At 42.2% G+C, this 21292-nt stretch overlaps 1 protein-coding gene and 2 long non-coding RNA genes across 8 annotated transcripts in view; 2 read left to right on the top strand and 1 right to left on the bottom strand.

Annotated features, from left to right (window-relative positions):
- STX8 (syntaxin 8) overlaps positions 1 to 21292 on the top strand; it is a 242079-nt gene that overhangs the window by 86369 nt on the left and 134418 nt on the right. The window lies entirely within an intron of this gene.
- On the top strand, positions 1403 to 20224 carry LOC309650299. Its single transcript, XR_014257513.1, has 2 exons — positions 1403 to 4091; positions 19958 to 20224. It is a non-coding gene; the product is annotated as an uncharacterized lncRNA (long non-coding RNA).
- LOC309650306 overlaps positions 9605 to 21292 on the bottom strand; it is a 394390-nt gene continuing 382702 nt past the window's right edge. Inside the window, exon 2 of the long non-coding RNA XR_014257520.1 lies at positions 9605 to 14144. This is a non-coding gene — a long non-coding RNA (uncharacterized lncRNA). The remainder of the gene's footprint in view (positions 14145 to 21292) is intronic.

Here is a 21292-nt window from a genome sequence, read left to right as displayed (position 1 = left end):
GCCGAGTAATGGCCCCAAAGATCATGTCCTGGTCCCTGGAACCTAAGACTATGTTACTTTACACAGAAAAGGGGGACTTGGAGATGTGACTAAGGCTATGGGCCCTGAGATGAGAAGATTATTTTGGACGGTCTGGATGGGCTCAGTGTAATTACGAGGGTCCTTAAAAGTGGAAGAGGAGGCAAGGGGAGCCATTGTCAGAGTTGTGTGGTGTGACAAGACTCCACCAGCCATTGCTGGAGTTGGAGATGGAAGGGGCCACGAACCAAGGAGTGCAGGCACCTCTAGAAGCTGGCAAAGCTGGGAAGTGGGCTCTTCTCCAGAGCCTACAGAAACGAACGCAGCCCTGCGGACACACTGATTTTAACCCAGTGAGACCCAGGTCAGACTTCTGACCTCCGGGTCTGTAAGATAATGGGCTGTTTTAAGCCACTAAGTCTGTAGTAACTTGTTACAGCAGAGATAGGAGACTAACACAGGGATGGAAGGAACCTGGTTACTTAATGACTTTTCTGAACCTCTAATCAGCTGTCCCTGGAGGTACTCCTGAATTTCTTATCACGTGAGACAAGTTTCTGTGTTTAATCCAGTCTGAGTAGGACTTTCTGCCTCTTGCAGCCTAAGCGGTCCTGATTGACACATACATGCTTCACAGAATACTGTGTATAAGGTAGACTCTAAGTGAGCATTTGTTGAATTGTGAAAAAATGTTGGAGAAAACCCCCAGAATCCACATCTAAAGAAAAGCAGGGCTGTTTTCTGATTCATACTAAGTGTAATAAAACTTTTTTTTTTTTTTTTTTTTTTAAATAAAAGACACAAAAGATGTTTGGAAGGATGGATGAATTATTTGAATACTGAGAGGGCCGGGAACTTAAGCAGGTGCACTTTCAAATTGCCAGACTCATTTCCTCCTGTGACCTCTGGGCATCCAAATTCTCGTTTCCGAAATAACATTTCAACAGACTCTGTGAACATGCCAAGAAGTGATTATTTTTACAAATCCAGATGACTTCCTAATTTAGGATAGCTCCAGCAGAGGTAAAAATGAAGGGAAACATAGGCTCTTTTTCCATCTCCACAGAGTGGGAACAGCCCCAGTCCTGGCTCTAACCAAATGTTGCTGACAACTATGAAAGCGGTTATCGTTGGACAGCTGTTCAGTGGCCCCAGTGAACTCAGCTGGGGGCTCAGCCCAGTTTAAGATCAGAGAGGCCAAAGATCAAATGCTATTTCGGTTGGTTTTCCCAGCCTTTTCTCCACTACTTCTGGGTTTCAAATTAGTGTTTGTAATTGCTGCTCCAAAGACCATCCTGAGACCCACAACCCTCTGCGCTCGCTTCATTCCCCCCCCCACCCCGCCCCCCGCCAAGTACACATGCTTCCTCCCCCTCCTTCCCCCTTCACCAGTGAACTGGTTTTCTATGGCAGATAAATCTCATATCCACGGGAAAACAGTGCTTCTCGTATCATGACACCCAGCCCTGCCTGTCTAGCAAGGACCTCCTCTAAAGGTTTGCTTGTTTAATATATTCAATACTTAACATCCTTGGTCGTGACAGGCCTTCCCAGGATCTGGAGACTGTGTGGACCACCGTTGTGTTGTTAGGGCAGGGAGAGGCTGTGCTGGGGATAGTAAACTGTACCCCTAAATCCCAGATGGGGGATGGTGCAGTATCCCACAGAGGACTCTTGGTACAGTTTTTCATATGAGAAATGGTCAGAACCATAATTAGACTTAGTGGTCATAGACTTTCCCTTCTAGTTGCAAACTGTAAAGTTTTGTGAATAATTTTAAGAGCGTCTTGGATAAAAGGCTGTGTGTGTATAGTTTATCCCACTTTGTGAACAGTGTTGTCACGTGGTGTCTGCAGAGTACATTGACTGCGTTACTGAAGTGTCTGTATTCCTGTCCGTGTTGGGTTCCTCCTCCCCTATCCTTCCCTTCATGATACCATAGTCAAAATCGTCCTATTTTTTCTTCAACTACTATTTTAATTCCTTACTACATTGTGTTCTTTTCGTTTGTGCTTTTTTTTTTTTCCCTACCAACATGTCAAAATATTTTCCTTGCCATGCTTTCTCTGGTGTCCCCCAAAGCTTTCACTCTCATTTATCTATGCTTGTATCCCTGAATATAAGATAATTCCTGTATTTCCAAAAAGAAGACCCCACCTTCCTACCAAATTTCTTGCCCAACTTGGAATATGTATTTTAGGGCTCTAGTTGAAATAATCAGTTGTCTACTTATGATATTAAATTTATTATATATATTTGAAATAACTTGGAAAAATATTTAGAAATGTAGTCTTTTTTCCCTTTAATTTCATCAAACAGTCTTATTCAAACTTCTCCATTGCATCTTTGACATCCGCGGTTTTGTCACCAAAAACCATATTAGAGCAGTGTCTTGCAGCCGACCCATTCTTCTTCAGTTGCAATTCACACTCCCCTGTCATCCCTCTTGGTTGGGACTGGCGGGTCTTAACAGTAAGTCTTTTCAGGAGAGCAAGAGATGCATGGCACGTTTTATTTATTGATACAACAAACATTTATCCAACATCCACTAGTCGCACTGTGCTAAGTGCAGGGTACACAGATACATTGGAATATGTCCTTTTGCCCTTCTTACCCACGTCCCCTCCAAGGAATTTACACTCTAGTGGCAAAGACAGCATTGGGAACAGAGAATTACAGTATTTCCTAAGAAAGGAGAATAAGAGGAGTTATAAAGTGCTGTTTGAAGGTGCTACGTGTAGTGTCCATCTTCCTATCTGATTCAGATCTGAACACGTATATTTTTCACGGTCTGTATGACCACTAGAGCATCGTCAGTGTTAATAACAATAGTGTTGATATTTTCTCCACGGAGTCAACATTTTTTCTTTTTTTCTTTTTTTTTTTTTTCTTTTTTTTTTTTTTTTTTTTTTTACTATTGGTGTGGCAGCTTTCTTGGTTTCCCCTGAGTTTTACAGTGCATTGGATGAACCTACATGATGAACCAGTATCAGTGATTTTCAGGGCTTAGGAAATTAACCTTTTGGATCCCCACCCCCATTTCTAGCCACATTGGGCCCTAGAAATGAGGTCCAGCCCACCCTGCTGGGAAACTTAGTGATTTGAGAGTTCCCGAGTGGATTTTATTTTTTTTTAATTAAAAAAAAATTATTTATTTTTGGCTGTGTTGGGTCTTCACTGCGGTGCGCGGGCTTCTCATTGCGGTGGCTTCTCTTGTTGCGGAGCACGGGCTCTAGGCGCACAGGCTTCAGTAGTTGCAGCACGCAGGCTCAGTAGTTGCAGCACGCGGGTCCTAGAGTGCGTGGACTTCAGTAGTTGTGGCGCGCGGGCTCAGTAGTTGTGGCTCGTGGGCTCTAGAGCGCAGGCCCAGTAGTTGTGGCACACGGGCTTAGGTGCTCTGTGGCATGTGGGATCTTCCCGGCCCAGGGCTTGAACCCGTGTCCCCTGCATTGGCAGGCGGATTCTTAACCACTGCGCCACCAGAGAAGTCCCCAAGTGGATTTTAAACTTGAAGTCATCGACAGCTGAAGGGGCACAGAAGTTCAGTCGTCGGGAATGCTCATCAGGGAACAGGACCTTGTACCAGTTGATCTTTCCACGTGCTCACTTATATCCAATAGGCCCTAGTTGTCTGCCGCCGTCATCCAGAGAGCCACTGTCGTCTGGCAGGGCCCTGTGCCCCGTGTGTCCATTTCTTTGCTTGTACTTCATCAGGCTCAGCATCAACCCCCAAAGTTGGGTACTCCCACCCATCTGAACCTTACAGAGCTGCAGGGTGTTTTAAAGGACTAATTCCCTCTCCCAGGAAGCAGCATACTTGACTAAGAACCAGTGTTTAGAAATAGAAACATTTATATTTAACTTCTAGTTGAGCAGAGACATTTTTTCTTCTTCTGTATTTGGTATCTAAATTCCACTCAAGATTGAAGAGAATTTTTTCCCCTCTTCTCCCGCCTTCTTCCAGCATCAGTTTTCTTCCCCACAAGCGCTCTTGTGTTTGAAAGAAGGGAAGATAGAGCTAATCGTTTCAGGTATTTCTCGGCAAGACAAAGGCTCCACCAAGAAGCTCTCAGGTACAGGAGTGTCTGGGGTAAAAATGATTTCAGATACTTAAAACATCAAAGAAGACACAAGATTGAGTTATAGTTACTGCTGAGTAACTATAATTTGAGTCACATACCAGCCCGGTCATAATGATGAAAATGCCATCAGGACATATCTTATAGTTACTCATTATTATTTGACCCCAACAGAACAATTCATGCCCCTTGTGTTAAGAGAGACTGCAATCAGTTGCTTCTGTATTTTAAAGGTGAATCATCAAGGTAACTTAATCGGGTTAAGAGAAAAGCATACATCAGATATAGCTTGAATTAAACCAAATAAGAAAAAAGAAGCAAACCATCAAACTCAAATTGTCTAAGCAGTGAAACTTTAGTTTTCTTAAGAATCCAGGGACTGTGTGTGTATGTATCTGTGAGTGTATGTATGTATTTGTATATTTAAATTATGCATTTGTTTCTTATGAAGTAATCAAAAGTCATTGATTTGTTTGGTGGAAAAACCTAACACCTTGGTTATTTTTCCATTCTTCCTTAAATACTCATTTTTCATTGAAAGGAAAACTTAGAGATGGGTTTGTTTATAGAATTATAAAAGTAATTTGGACATATATATTATGGGAACTAAATTATAACTCTTGGAATAGAGGTTCTAGTTACTTTTACCTGTCAGAAAGTATATAATATTTTAAGTTCTACAAGCCACTAGAAACCATGAACTCTAGCAGGGGCCAGATACATGTCAGAGGCACCATTTTATTTAGAAAAATTATGAAAACCATTGTACCCAAAGGGAATTAGTGCTTAGTTTGGAGATTCCATCAAACATTAAAATAATACCTTGTGTAAGTTCTCACACTGGGACTGTCTATCTCCATAGTGACAAAGTGTGAGATGAAAAGATGAGATGACATTGACTTGTGTGACCCTGTTTTTTCTCCACAAGAAGATGAACTTAAGCAGAATCAGCTTGGACTACTTTGAGTCAAACTTTAAGAAGTAAAATGGGATTACAGTGAGAATTAGATCTGGGAAAAGTGAATAATTCAGAAGATAAATGCTGGGAGAGATGGTATAAACAGAGGAGAGATTTCTAAAATCTAACTCACGCCAGAAGGTTTGAGGGATGAAGGTCACCCTTGCTTTAAGATACAGTGAGGAAGTGAAAAAGGCAGGCTGTCTGATTCATTCTTGAATCTCCAGTGCTGAGCACAGGCCTGGTACACAGCCCCTGCTTCCAAATGTTCGTTCTGTTGTTGGAAGCGGGGCGAAGGTTTCTCTCCTAGCGGAAGGCCACTAAGAGGCCTTGTTTCAGGATGTCAGTTGGGTTTCCTCCATTGGTGGTTAAGAGCAGATCCATGCACGAAATACTGAGGCCACCAAGAAATAAAACTGCTTCATGAGAAGTGCTGCTGCAGGAGCTTAAAAAAGACGTGGATTTGAAGCTGATGAAAGGGGTCTTACCTTGCCAGATCATCATGCTGGTCTTTGCCGGAGTGGCAACATGCATCAGATTTTTAAAAAAAAACAAAGCATCCATCTGTGTGATGCTAGGTAAAGTGTACCTGTGAACACTGGTAAAAATCAGAGGAGAATTTGAAGGAATGTCTAATGTTAAAGCATTATTGTCCTTTGTTACCTTTGTGTGTGTGTTAGGTTTGTTGAGTACTGATTTACATAAAGTTTGTCCTTTTGGGGGCAACAGTTCTTTGAGTTTTGATAAACATGTATAGTCACGACACGGAGCAGGTCCATCACCCCAGAACGTTCTCTCGCGCCCCTTTATGGTCAGCTCCTCCTTCCATCCCAGCCCCTGAGCATCACTGATGTGTCTTCTGTCCTTACAGGGTTGCCTTTTCCAAACTGGAATAGAAATGGAGTCGTGCAGTGTGTAGCTTCTGTATCTGCTACTTTCACGGAGCATAAAGGCATTTGAGCTTCATCCATACTGTTGCTTGTATCAGTAGTTTGTTCTTTTTCACTGCTGAAGAGTATTCCATTGTATCCCACTGTATCGCTGTACCACAATTTCTCTCCTAAAAAATTTATTGAAGTATAGTTGATTTACAATGGTGTGTTAGTTTCAGGTGTACAGCGAAGTGGTTCAGTTTTATATATATATATATACACACACACACACACACAAACATATATATATCTCAGATTATTTTACATTATAAGTTATTACAAGATATTGAATATAGTTTCCTATGCTATACAGTGGGTCCTTGTTGTTTTATATATAGTAGTGTATATCTGTTAATCCCAAACTTCTAATTTATCCTTCCCCTCCCCTTTCCCCTTTGGTAACCATAAGTTTGTTTTCTATGTCTATAAGTCTGTTTCTGTTTCGTAAATAACATTTACAAAAATGTATCATTTTTTTAGATTCCACATATAAGTGATATCATATGATATTTGTCTTTCTCTCTCTGATTTACTTAGTATGATAATCTCTAGGTCCATCCATGTTGATGCAAGTGGCATTATTTCCCCTTTTTTATAGCTAAGCAGTATTCGTCTGTTGGTGGACGTTTAGGTTGCTTCCCTGTCTTGGCAATTGTGAATAGTGCTGCTATGAAAACACAGTTTGTTTTTTCATTCACCAGTTGAAGGACATTGGGTTGATTTGGCAACTTTGAATCAAGCTGCTGCAAACATTTGCATTTAGGTTTTTCTGTGAATGAATGTTTTTACTTTTCTTGGGATTTCCAGTTTATACCATTAAGCATATGTTTAGTTTTCAAAGAAACTGACAAGCTGTTTTCCAAAGTGACTGAACCATTTGCATCCCCACCCACGTGTGTGAGAATTTCAGTTGCACCTCATTCTTCCCAGCACTTGGTATTGTCTCTTTACAGAAATTTTAACCATTTTTAATGTCTTTAAACATTGTTTTTTTATTTTATTTTATTTATTTATTTATTTATTTATTTATTTATTTATGGCTGTGTTGGGTGTTCGTTTCTGTGCGAGGACTTTCTCCAGTTGCGGCGAGTGGGGGCCACTCTTCATCGCGGTGCGCGGGCCTCTCACTGTCGCGGCCTCTCCTGTTGCGGAGCACAGGCTCCAGACACGCAGGCTCAGTAATTGTGGCTCACGGGCCTAGTTGCTCCGCGGCATGTGGGATCTTCCCAGACCAGGGCTCGAACCCGTGTCCCCTGCATTGGCAGGCAGATTCTCAACCACTGCGCCACCAGGGAAGCCCTAAACATTGGTTTTGTTAATACTTTTTATAATGTAGAGCACTTACCCTTACCCTTCAAAGGCAAAACCTTTCTCTTAAGGGTGAAAATTTTGTATTAAGATCATTTTTTAAAAAAAATTAGTCATTTCTCATTACCGTATTTATGGTGTTTGTGGTCTACAAAGTCACCATGAACACTGAATGGTGATTACGGAACCATTGCCGCCGGGGGGAATACCAGGTAAGGTTCCCAGGAGACTCTGGTCTCGACATTTTTGTCAGCTGATCAACATGTAATCTTGTCTTCAGTGTGTTTCTGTTTAAAGACACATTATTTAATATATTTTGTTGATTCATTAACATTGAACTCACGGTCAACAGCCCAAACAAAGCTGATCTAATACATGCATTTTCTCCAGGAGGCACATCACAGCCTATGCTTGGGGGCCATTCCAAACAAGCAAAAATCACCAACAAAAAGTGCAAAAAATGTGGAGAACGTGGCACTAGGTAGACCAGGATGCAGACGCTTGTTTACGGTATGAGAGCTGAAATAAGAAGGCAGAGTATCGTCTTGTTTCACCTCAGCTGGGGACGTGCATGTCACATGCCTCAAATTTTTCATTCTGTGCATGTCCAGGAATGACTGGGGACATGCCCTGAATATTGTTTTGGTACAGGGGGTTACAAGTAGATTTTAGCAAGTGGGCAGATTCACCTATATTTTTATACTCTAGAAAGTGCTTAAATTTAGTTTAGTTTAAATAATGATTTGTAGTAATTACCAAACACAATTAAATATTGCTTTAATAATTAACTTGCCAAACCAGGACCATTCAGCATGAAGGCTGCTTTAAAGACACGTCAGGACCTTCCTAAGATTTTTACCCCCATTGCGAAGACATACTCTTGATTTGTGTTAGATTTTGCACACCATTCAGACATACTAAGCACACACTTCATTCCTGAAAAGTAATATAAAATGTTGAACTCGGAATTTTATCATAGTTACAGCTATAGGGTATGTGTTTAAATTCACAGAGACAGATTAATGTACTTACCAAAACCCCCATTGCCTAAAAGTAATTATAAGTTTTCTAGATTGACTGCCAATATGATATAGGCCCCAAAGAAATCACCCCTCTTTACTGAGACAGAACAATAAATTGGTTTTCCTGAATACAGTGGGTAAAGAATCCAAGTTCCTGACCTTGACTATTTCACTGGTAGTGTTCTATGCAGTAGGGAATGGTCAGGATGACATTTGCTGAAATGGTTGAGATTTACAACATAATAGCTTGAGCATATGTGCCAAAAAATAAAAATCTTAAAGCCTATCCAATCCAGATTAATTGCCTATTAAAATGCTAACAAATAGTATAGTACAGGTGGTGTAATAAGCTGTCTCTCCTCATATATTGTTACAAAACAAACTGTTTGGCGGTGACATGAAACATCACGTATCTTCTATCTCACTCTCAGTGGGAAAATGGAAAAAAACGACTCCTCGGTCATTCTCGGTGTGGATTTTGGCATTTCATGAGGAAGTGCTATCACAAACCTTCTCACTGAAAAGCATATGCAACTCTCTGGAAAGTGCTAAATTTCCTGGCTTTGTACTCCTGCCAAAAAGCTGTTGCTTCTCCCCATCATTAACTATACTACATATTTATTCCTTTCTATCTTTGTGCAGAGTAAACCCATGCAGCACTCCCATGAAAAGGAAAACAGTAGTTTGCTTCCTCCCTCTCACTAGCTTTGCAGAAATTAATCCCATGGGCTAAATGTCTTCTTTATATTCAGCTTTAATTTAATAGTTTCAACAGTGGGCCAAGTGGTAATAGCAGAAACGGTACAGTCATGATGGTGTTTTCTTCATTGAGATGGCTTTTGAAATTTGTGAGAAAATTGCTGATGGAATTTTGTTGGTGAACCATCTATTAGTAAGTAATGGTGTTGTAAGTTGGCTTCCAGCAAATAGTCAGTCAGCAATATTCAGTGAGGATCTACTACATGCCAGGCATTCTTCTAGGCTTCAGCCATACTCTGGTGAACAAGAGAATCCCTACCCATGTAATGACAGCATTTTTTTGTGCTAATTGTTTTTGGTTAAAATGTCTGTTAGTGGAAGCTGATGGAAAACAAGTGCAGGAAACAACTATTGAAATATTAAGGTACCTAAAGTATCATAGTGGTTTAAAAAGTAGTAGGTGGGAAGCATGTTACAGTTTTTTAAAAGTGCAAAATAATTGGAAAAGTTAATAAACTTACACAAAATAAAACTCATCAGCAGGTTGATCTATTTTTCCAGTGTGTCACTTGGGTACCAATTTTCTTAAAACAAGTAAATATGCCTTGCCTGCTTGCTGCATGGTGCTTTAAAGCTTTTTTTTTTTTGGGAGTTTGACTCTCCTCCCCATCCTTAAAGAATCACAGCAACGTGTGTTCTTTTTCGAGACCCTCGCTACAAAGGGCATAACAAGCTGTACTTCATTTGTTTTTGCAAAACAGACTCTTTAACAGGGACATGAAATATCTTGTCTCTTCTTTCTCACTCGCAGTGGGAAATGGAAAAAAAAAAAAGTGCTCCTTGGTCATTTCTCTTCGTGGATTTTGGCATTTCGTTGGAAAGTGCCAGTAGGATTCATTTTTTTCTGTTGCTCTGGAAGGCCATAAAAGCAGCCTTCCAAGTCACAAAGCAAACTCAGGCCCTCACGGTTCTCCAAGCCCAGGTCAGAAAGGTGGGGAACTTGCATTTTTCCAGGCAGGGAGTGCGTGAATAATACACTTGCAACCTGTGTAGCGCCCCTGAGTTCTCCTCTGTAGCCAGCTTCTCCGCTCAAAGAGTTGCACGTCAATCTGTTGCTGATGGTCAGCAGAGCAGCAAAGAGCCAAAGTTTCTGTGAACCTACAGCAGAATGACTTGCTTCCCAGCTGGTGATCAATCTGTGTTGGGCGGCAGCATGTTTGCCTCTACAAATGAGCTGGACCCCTCTGCCACGTATCTCTGCCAACTTTTGAAAGAAAGAGTCTGTTTCCATTCTTTTCGGGGGTGGGGGGAGACAAAAAGTGTGTCTCCCTTTACACAGCCAGCTATTGAAAACTCCAGGCAAATATCCATAGCCGGTATCCTAAGGAAATTGTTCTGAGCTGTCAGGAAGTTACCGTCAAAGAAGAAGAATCCATTTGTGTATGTATTCACACACCAACGCAGTAAATACCTTTGTTTTTCTTTTGTCGAGATGATGTGCTCATGGTACTTGTTATACCATCTCTGGAGACTTCTCACTTCAATATAAAAAGATCCTGGGGTTTAAGATTTTAATTAACTTCCCCAGGCTCCAGGTGAAGCCAGGCTTTGTGATAGTGCTGTGAAAATGGCTACAAAACTTTTGAGGTTTACTATTATTATTATATTATTATTAATTAAGGTGGACTGACCAGGTGTAGACAGCAAATAATTCCACTGAATCCGTGCTGATCGAAACAATGTGTTGGCAGTTGTGAACTTAAGAGACCTTTCTTCAAGTTCACTTGGGCAAAGAGGTGCCAGTGTAGCCCAGAAACCAGGCGTAGGAGCAGGGCTTTGAGTTGGCAGAACTGAAGAAGTAGCTAAGAATGTGTGAAAGGTTATGTGAATGAGGAATGGAGTTGAGGACCTCTGGATGGAGAGCAGAAGCGTTAGGAAGGTCTTCTGGGGTTGCACTAGCGATGCTACAGTGCTATGGTATATTTAGGGTATGTGTGAGTGAATGAATGATAACGGGTGAGGAAAATATTCGTGGATGGGGGAAGCAAAGTGGAACACTTTGAAGAAGGGTCAAAAAGAAAAGCTGTCTATCTTTTGTGGGGGGGATTTAGTAACACATACTATTGTTCTTTCTTGTCTATGATCATGTTAGCACACTGGATAAACAGATTCTGTGGTCACTTAGTACAAGAAGTATAAAGGAGTAATGGGATGTTTTGCACCTTGGTCAGTGTAGGTGTGGGGTACCTCATTACTCCCTAGAGAGCAGGGCTCTCCAGACGCATGGAGGAGCTAGCAAAAATAAGGTAGATGGGATAGAAGGAAGGGGGAACTCTGGAAGAGTAGAAATCACTTTGGCCTCAAATTTCTGCTCAGCTGGGCCATTCTCCTTGAGCCGTAGAGGAGCTTCTGGTACGTTCCAGTAGCATATTCCACGTGAAACTGAAGCAGACTGTACCACATTGCTAGATCTCACGTTCCTTTAGGGTAGAGACTCTGTGCGGCCCATCTTTGTGCTCTCCGCGTACCCATACTAGGCACCCAGTATGTGCTTAATAAATGAGTGAATCAGTCTTAAGTTCTGTTTTGGCCAAGAGAAAACAATTGAAGACCCTACAGCTGCTTTCAATAGTTAATTTAATTATTCAAACACGAATATTCCCAACTCATAAGAGTAGTGGTGTGGCCCTCTTGGGTGGGATATATGATCCTCCCAGCCCCCAAACCTGCCCTCTGAAGGTGATGTACAAGGATTACAGAAGGGAGTGATTATCTTCTTCAATATTAACTGCTATGATTGTTATCAAACATCCAAGTAACTCTCCATAGCCCCCTTGGCTCTTTCATCTATGGGATTATCTAAACAGTTATCAGTCTATAGCCAGAACATCTCCTGATTTCAGCAGCTTTTGAGTATAAATGAATTTACATGAACATTAATGTCCAAATCTCCCTCACTCCCGTCTTTAAATATTTTGGTGAGTCCCAAGAGGATATTTCATATGTCCTCAGGAATCTGATCCACTAACACACCACCACTGCTGCTTGCTTACACCACGTGGAGACAGTGCTTACCTCCCACCACCCTGACTTTATCCCCTCTGTTGCTCCAAGATGACCATAAAGGAAAGATGACTTCCAGGTAGCATGGGTGGTGGGCAGCAGGGGGTCAGGATTATACAAGGGGAAACCAGTTAGGAGATGGTTTGAAATAGTTTAATCATGAGCTGATGTTGGGCTGGCCTGGAATGATTGGGGTTGAGGGAAGATATTGAGAGAAGTGGACAGATTTGAAAGGAGATAAAGTCAGCAGGACGTCGGGATTGATTGGCTTCTGGTTTGTGCAGCTGCAGAGAAGCCAGTACCGTTTACTCTGATCCAGGGCAAACGGGAAGGAGAAGTTTCATGGAGGTAGAGGGAGAAGACACTGCGTTCCAAGGTGCTCAAGTTACTCTCAAGTTGGGGATGTCAGAAAGAGTATGAGCTTCTCTTGAGTCTGGAGCTCAGGGGAGAGCTATGAACTTGAAATTTACATCTGGGGGGGGTCAATGTACGCATGGTGATCAAGGTCACGGTACTGAACGTAGATAGGACAGAGTTCGAGGATCCCCTGTTACCTGTTGGGTGGACGGCGTGGAGCCGCAGCCAGAGGGGTTTGAGGAAAATCGGGAGAACAAGGTCCAATGATGATTAAATTTCTCACGTCTTTTCTCTTTTTAATCTGTTCTATTCTGTCATACCCCTATTAGCATTTGCCTTTCCCTAGTCAGGATTGTTAATTATTTGAATATGTCTTTATGCCTCCTTTTTGGTCTGGGGTGGAAATGTTGAGCCCAGCTCGGGGGTGAGGGAAGCAAGTGGGAAGCATTGAGGCACAGGAGTGAAATCTGCCCCTGGGTGCTGGAGATGGAGAGGAGGTCAGTCGTAATGCCGTGAAGGAGGACGGGATGATGGCTTTGGGAAGACTGGAGAGCACCTAGGACATGGGGCTAATGTTTTAAGTATTGGGAAACTACTGAAGATTGTTTAGAGTGACAGTGACAGTAAAAAAAAAAAAAAAAAAAAAAAGGGTTATTGCGGATTTAATTGGGCAGTGTTGTGAAATACTGTGGACATCGGTGTTCAGTTGGAGACAACAGTAAATTTGGGGTGAAGGATTAACTAGGATGATGATGGTAAGAATGGAAAGAGGGGTACATTTGAGAGAGAGAAAAAGGAGGAATCCACAAGCTTTGATGATGGATCCGAAGGGAAGTCTAAGGGCAAGGGATGAATAAGAGATCACTCCCAGACTCTAAGCCCGTCTAACTAGATAAGTAACAGTACTGGTGTCAAATCTTCACATTTCAGAGTTAGAAAATATCTTTAAAGTCATCTACTGCAGTGTTTCCCCCTTTAGCATCTCAGGGAGCAACTCAGGTTGGGAAGCCATTAGATTGTGAAAGTAACTCTCAACTCTTTCCTTCCTGAGGTCCCTTCTTTCTGTCCCTTTCCTGCTGAGATTTTCCAGGGTTCTGGACATGGGCTAGTTTATGTCTGCACCATACTTAGCCTCCAGCTTTCCCTTATCCATCCTGACCAAGGTGTGAAAAAAATCCCACGTGCAGTGGGACTTAACAGAATACCCTTTGCCATGTGTCTTTATTTTTCATGGACACAGGGGGGACATTTTGGTGAGAATTTTTTTAATGGTACTGTATGGCAGTACATTCCAGCTCCAGGCCTGCCTCTCATCCCATCAGAAAGGAATATCGATGGTGCTTTCCTGGTAAAACTTATAGAATTTACACGGAGGAAAATATAGTAGTGATAGGAACCATCAATTATTATAGTGTGGAGAAGATATGGCTGTTGAAGATAAAAGTGCATTTTGCAAAATGATAAAACCCTTTATCGGGGCTTCCCTGGTGGCGCAGTGGTTGAGGGTCTGCCTGCCAATGCAGGGGACACGGGTTCGAGCCCTGGTCTGGGAAGATCCCACATGCCGCTGAGCAACTAGGCCCGTGAGCCACAACTGCTGAGCCTGCGCGTCTGGAGCCTGTGCTCTGCAACAAGAGAGGCCGCGATAGTGAGAGGCCCGTGCACCGCGATGAGGAGTGGCTCCCGCTTGCCGCAACTAGAGAAAGCCCTCGCACAGAAACGAAGACCCAACACAGCCAAAAATAAATAAATAAATAAATAAAAAGTGAAATTCTTTAAAAAAAAAAAGCCTTTATCGTCCAGCTGTGTTGTATGCTGCTATGTTAAAATAAGTATTGTGTTGAGCATTGGTCTACATTAGAAGAAATACCTTGTTAGAATCAAAAGAAATAATGGTCTTGCTATTCTACTCTGTGTTGTTGACAAAATCGTTCGTTGTATTTGATCGTTACACATGCCACATTAAGGAACTGAAATGCATTTACCTACAGTTGGGGACCAAGCCCTGGTGGAACTGGCAAATAATGTGCTGTGAAGCACCCGGGCACAGGGTAAGGCTCAGTAAACCAAGGCCCACTGCCCGTTTTTGTACAGTACACAAGCTAAGAATGCAGGTTTTTATATTTTCAAATGGTCATAAAGACCCAAAAGCAGAATATTCTTTCATGACATGTGAAAATTATATGAAATTCAAACTTCAGTGTCTATAAAGTTTTTTCTATTTTGAATACAGCCTTGCTCGCTTGATGACACATCATCTGTGGTTGCTTTTGCGCTATAACTACTCAGAGTTGAGTAGTTCCGACAGAGACATATGGCCTGCAAAGCCTAAAATATTTACCATCTGGCCCATTGCAGAAAATGCTGATCAACCCCTGGGCTAAAGCAGTGTTTCCCAAACCTTAACGTGCATGTGGATTACCTGGGAATCTTGTTAAAATTCAGATTCTGAGTCAGGAGATCTGGGGTGGGGCCTGAGAGTCTGCATCTCTGACAAGCTTCCAGAGATGCCAAAACTCCTGATCCTTGGATCACACTTTGATTTGCAAGGGCCCAGGTATTTAAGGGAGGGTGGGGGGAGTGTATTGTAAAGGAGGGATTATCAACGTTTTAAAGTAGAAATAGGCTTTGTTTTACTTTACTCCAGAAGCCAGGGCAGGACCCGTGCGTACCAGCTTTGGTTTTTTACTTAGGAAGCACTTGCTAATGATTAAAGGTAATCATAGAACCATTGCAGTGGCTGCAAGTGAAAAGGAAGCTGGGAGCATTTGAGAGAAGATTCCTAGGTTCGGCAAGTGGATGGACTTTCCCAAAGTTGCAAAGTGATGACTCAGAGCTCTTCCAGCTGTTTCTTTGATTGACAGTGAAAAGGTGAAGAGAGAATATGGAATTGGGAAGACACAACTGATTGCTCCTAGGTTCAAGGCCTGGTCTAACAGGTATGGCATTCATTGGATTAATATCTGTTAAAGGGCACAGTAGCTAGTTTACCTGTGTAACAGGTGTGACAAACTAACCAGGCCTAACGTGAAATAAATTTATGAAGAGTAAACATTTAGCTATGATTTATATAACTTGTACTTAATATTACCTGAGTCAGCTCTGGCGTGCACCGAAAAGGCTGCTGTTTTCAGACTCGCACGATTTTATTCGTTCACTGAAAAAGCAATTAAAAGGTAACCCGCACGCTTCTTACTCTCCACTTGGGCCCATTTCTCCCCACATCCCTTCCCTGTAATCCTTAACACCTTACAACTGAATTCATGCTTGCGGTTGGATCTCCCAGCTGCAAGTCATTTGAGGCCCTGACTAGTGAATCCTCTTGTTAATGGCTCCTCTAAGAAGTACTTTAAAAAAATAAATAAGGAAAGAAACTAGCGATTTTGAGCCAGCCGATAAATGTTGGAGTCTGTAGCACATTTTGACCGATGAGTGAGTCATGGACCCTTGAAGCAACCTGATACTTAGCTATTGAGGAATACCTTCAAAACCGTAAAACTCATTAAGTTAATAGTACAGCTATATGCAAAGAATTCAGTGCGGGGCCGTCGTAGTGACCTTCTCATTGTATTCTTCAACTTCTAACGCTCTTCATTTCAGCTTGTCACGGGCCTTTACAGACATGATTTATGCTTCCTAATACCCCAGGGAGGTTAAGTATTTTCATATTTATTGCACGGAAGAGCATTCTGTGCTTGCTTGCCTGTCCTAAAATCAGTTTGGCTGGAAAAAGGACACAAGAATTCTGACCTCAGCTCTATATTCCAACCAGGAGTCAGCCCGTGAAAACTGTGAACCAATATCTTGCGCAGAGAGTGCGTTTCATTTCTGCTAACGTGGGGGAGGGACAGATTTTGGGAGGCAGCGTCCACACGATGCCGATTTTTCTTTCGCACATCCGCTTGTATCCCTACGTCCCAGGGCTCGACCACGGTGATACAGGCCAAACGTCTTTCAGCTCTCAGACGTTTCAGACCATTCTTCATCATCCACCGTATTATGTTCATTGCCATCATAATTGTTATCCTGATGGTTCAAACCTGCGTAGCACGAAGGGTCTAGATTCTGTCCTAGGCATGTAGGTGATCTTACCCTCAGCAGGTGTGTGTGTGTTTGATATTTTTCAGCATCATAATCATTTTAGATGCCCATCCCCTCTTCCTTCTATCTGTGTGTGTACCAGGTCTCTTTTACAGCTAAGCAGATATCCTCTTCCCATTCTTCTTCACCTTTCATGCAGTCCTTGGGTTTATTATGGTTATCTCTTTTTTGGCAAGGCAGAGGTGTGGGATATGTTTGAAGACAAACATTTTGGGACCTATACATGTTGTTCTATTCAGTTAACTGGATGGATTATATCTCTTTTGGCTTTAGTTTTCCCCCGGGACCAGTGGCTCAATTCCCACAGTTAATTCCTAATGGGTTCTGTTGCTACAGAATCTCTGTTTTTCTTCCAACCCTACTACCCACTCCCTCATAAATCTTTTAAAGATACTATTTTTGTTGCATGACTTCAGTAGTCGAAAAACTTTGTCTTATTGTCTGATGGATGACACTAAAATTCCTAAGGTCCATATTTAAGGCCCTTTTTAATCCAAGCCTAATTTTCGACTCCGTGTTAGTTTCTTCTATTTCAACTCCATATGTGTCTTTTACCTACCTATTACTGTCTGGGCGCTCTTTAAGCAGTGGGTATAAAGCATTATGTTTTTAATCTACTCGGGGAGACAGTATGTTTTCACGATGCCGATAAATCGTGATAACAGGCGGCGCAGAATCGAGTACAGACTGACTCATACCAGGGGAACATCCCTTCAATCCTGGGCTCTTCCGGGTCCTGGAGTCTTCGGGTTTCTCTTACTCTGTGTGCACTTGCTGAGCTCATCTCCTCTTCCGCTTGGCTAATCCGTATCCTCATCCACTCCTGTGGCTTCAGCCTTGCGTAGGTGCTGAGCGTGTTTCAGGCTGTATTTCTCTGCAGTCCCAGATCTACATTCCCAGCGTCACCCAGCATCTTCACCGGGAGAGGTGCTTCCAGTGTAGTATGTCTGAAACTCAGTTCATTCTCCTCCACCACCAACCTCTTCCACTCCTTACGTTCTTTCTTAGGTGGTGTTGTTAACACCCAGCTTATCTTTAAGGTCAGACATCTGCAGCCAGTCACTAAATGCAGTCGATTTCACCTCTGAAACTGTCTCTCACATCTTTTCTTCCCGCCTCTACCACCTCTGCTTTCCTCTAAGGCCCGTCTTCTCCCTTTGAGAACAGCGATGGTAGCCCAGCAGGTTTTCCTGCCCCCGGTCTCTGCTCCAGTCTGCCTTCCCCCTGCTGCCAGAGGTAGCTTCTCAAAAACAAATCTGAGCGTGTTTTCTTCATGCTAAAAAAAAAAAAGTCTTTTGTAAGGTTTAAAAAAAAAACAAAACTATGTAGCTAATAAGCAAAGGAGTCATGATTTGAACCCAGATCCATCTGGGGTCCAAGCTCATGTCTTGTCTTCCAACGTCAAAATGCTAGTGTCAAAAAAAAAAAAATCTTAGGAGGATGTTTCTAGACCCTCCACGAGAATAGTGACCCTGCGATGATAAGGCATTGGGAGCTCGCGAAAGAAACCCGTGGTTTTGTAAAGGACTAGAGCTCTTTTTACAACTGGTTTCCCTGACTGCATCCATATCTGTGTGGCCCGAATATTGTTTGACTCCCAAAGGAATATTGTTGATCCAGAGTGAACCAGTTCAGCGTTTCTCCTCCTCCATCTCAAGAGTCTTCCAGGGAGGAAAATGCTTTAAACCTCACCTGAGCTATAAACAATTTATTTTGAAGGTAACAGTGTTAGTATTGCAGTATGTAAACCTTTAGCTAATAAAAATCAGAGTAGCCTCGTTTGGAAAGTACACAGAAGGTTAGAGGGAAAGCTTGTAAACGTTTTCAAAGACTCTGTATTTAATTCCACCACCAGCTAGCAAAATAAATAGTCCAGCTGCTAGCTCTGAATTGGACACGTGTTGGAAATGAATTGTTAATAGTTTAAATGCATCGGTCATTAGAAATCAAAAGGAACACGAAGTACACTTTCTAGTTTATGAGAAACAAGGTGAAAGTTCCCAAAACACATTTGTGGTAACTGGGTTTAAAAGTGCTTCCTCACCTTGTATTTTAGCAGCTAATACTTACCATGGTGTATGTGTGACTATGAGGGCATTTTTCCCCCTATTTTGATGCAAAGATTTGGAAATAAATGGAGAGTGGAAATCAGGAGATGTTAAATTCTGCTTTTCCACGTGTCCAAGCTGTCTGCTGTAGATTGCAAGCTGCGTGCCAGACTCTTCTGAGGAATGGGAGGTTACTTTCAATATTGTGCTCAGATTGACCTGAAATAGTTAGCCAACACATCTGCTTGCAAGTGCTGGCCTGGTGTGAGGAGGTTATACTGGAATTAATTACCCCGGTTTGGTACTCTGACATGTTTTCTCTACACCTCGTTTTACCGTAATAAAACTTATAAAAATCCATTGGAACTTTATTTTTCCTTGAGAACTTACGAAAGAAAGGTTGGTGAAAAAAAGAATCTGTAAAGCAGCGTTTTCTTGCTTGAAGCAAATGTTAAAGAAGAGCATTAGAATTTGAATTTTATTTTTTCCCGTCTTTGTTTTTAGCTTAAATTTAGAGTGGAGTTATATCCCTTTCATCCATTACAGTAATGGCATCTTTAAAATGTTTGATGTTATGGTTAGAAAACCAGGAGACTGAGTCTAGGGGAGCAGACACTGTGCTGAGGTGCTCGCAGCCTTACAAAACACTTTGTGAAACTAGATGTTATCTTAGGAACTTTCCAGCTTCAGAAAGGGGAAGGAGGGGAGGTTGCTGGGAAATTTCTGCCAGCACAGCGCAGCACTCCTGGTCCTGACACCGTGATGTTCGTGGCGGGATGTTTGGCGTTATTGCTGCTAGCCTCTTCATCTGAAGTTGACTTGGCCTTAACACTTTTCTCAGTAAAATGGAGAGGAGGCCTGCCTTCGAGGTGTGGCTGGTTAGCGTTTCTGTTTGAGGTGATGAACAGACAGTGGTAAGGGTTGTACCACGTTGGGAATGTAATTAATGCCACTGAATTATACACTGAAAAATGGTTAAAATGGCAAATTTTATGTCTTACCGAAGTTTAAAAAAAAAGACTAATATACCAAAACCCATTGAATTGTACACTTTAAATAGGTGAATTTATGGTACATAAATTATATCTCAGGCTGTTTAAAAAAACAAAACAGAACACCTGAGTGTGGGAGCGTGGTGTTCTGCTTAACTGCGTGTTCGACGTAATGAAGGACTAAGTACATTTGCACTAAAAGTCAGAAGTGAAAGGTACCCTTTTGTGGGATATAAGAATATGAACTTGAAAAACATTTTTTGTTCTTCACTGGGTTGTATATTCTTTTAATTATGTGTCTTAAGAAATATGTTCTTTTTTTCATTGTTTAAAAAATTTTTTTGTTTTTATTTTTTTCTTTTGTTTTTCTTTATCATTAGAAACATGACACTTTGCTCTCCACAGAGCATCTGAGTTAGGACCGTGTTGTCCAATACAGTGGCCACTGACCACCTATGGCCATTGAGCACTTGAGACTCAACTAGTCTGAATTGAGATGTGCTGTATGTGCAGAGTAACACGGAATTTCGAAGATTTGGTACGAAAAAAAGAATGCACGATATCTTGTGAATAATTTGTATATTGATTACACGTTGAAATGATAATAGTTTTGATATGTTAGGCTATATAAAATATACTGTTAAATATATTTCTGTTTCTTTTTACTTAATGTGGCTACTCACAATTTTTGAATTGCCTACGTGGCTCTTATTGTATTTCTTTTTTGTCTTTTTTTTTTTTTTTTGCTGTTCTACTTTTTTTTAATTGGAGTATAGTTGCTTTACTCATATTATGTTTCAATGGGACGGGCTGGTCTGGAAATCACACCTACCCACTTAGGATTTACATGCTTTGAGACAAAGAATCACTTCTGTTGACGAAGCAGAACGCCAAAGAATTCCCTGAATTGACATGAGTGTCGAGGGAATTTACCTCCCAAAGGGTGGTTGCCTCCTCTTCTCCAGTGCAGAGGTTCTGGAAATGGCAGACCTAGGGAAGGTCCTTCTCCAACCAGGAGGAGAGCTCTGGGGAGTCTCCCTGGTCCTAGTACAGTTGATCTGCTCCAGCATGTGGTTCCATAACACAAGCTCATTCAGTTGAAAAGTAGAGGAGCGATGTCAGTAGACCCTGGAGGATGGATTGGTTTCAGAGGCAGATTTTCTTGGGCCAGAGGAGCCAGGAATACCAGGAGTAGAATTACAGCCTTCGACGAGAAGGGAAAGAGCCCTCACAGCCTGCAGGCGCCTCTCAACTGGATTTTAAGAAAATAAAAAATAAGCACCCGCACCCAGGGCCCCCTCCACAGGGAGGGCACCCTCTGCCTTGTAGGACTCTGGGCTCCTGGCAGGGGTACCCCCTTTGCGTCCACCTCACCAGTGACCCCCTAACTCCGACCCTTACTGTGTCTGCCAGCCAACCTCCCCACTCTGCTGTCCTGTGCGGGTTTAATATCCCCTGAGGCAGCTGCAGCCACGGCCAAGCTGCTTGCCTGGGCTGTGCAAGTCATTTTCCCCAGGTGTTTGTTCTTGCTTTGGTTAGTGCTCTGGTTACAAAGTGACATAGGTTTCAAGGGGTCTGCCCCAGTGGTGCTTTCCACCATCAGCCCTGTTATTTCGAGAGTGCGATTTTTGCAGGACGTGAGGTTTTCCAGGAACGCGTCCATCACAGTGTAGCAGAAATGCCCACGTGAACTTTGTCCTGCTCCTTCGGTAGAC

This window comes from Balaenoptera physalus, assembly GCF_965194825.1.
Source record: "Balaenoptera physalus genome assembly, chromosome: 20".
In the NCBI taxonomy this organism is placed as follows: Eukaryota; Metazoa; Chordata; class Mammalia; order Artiodactyla; family Balaenopteridae; genus Balaenoptera; species Balaenoptera physalus.
This window is presented reverse-complemented; position numbering and strand designations above follow the sequence as displayed.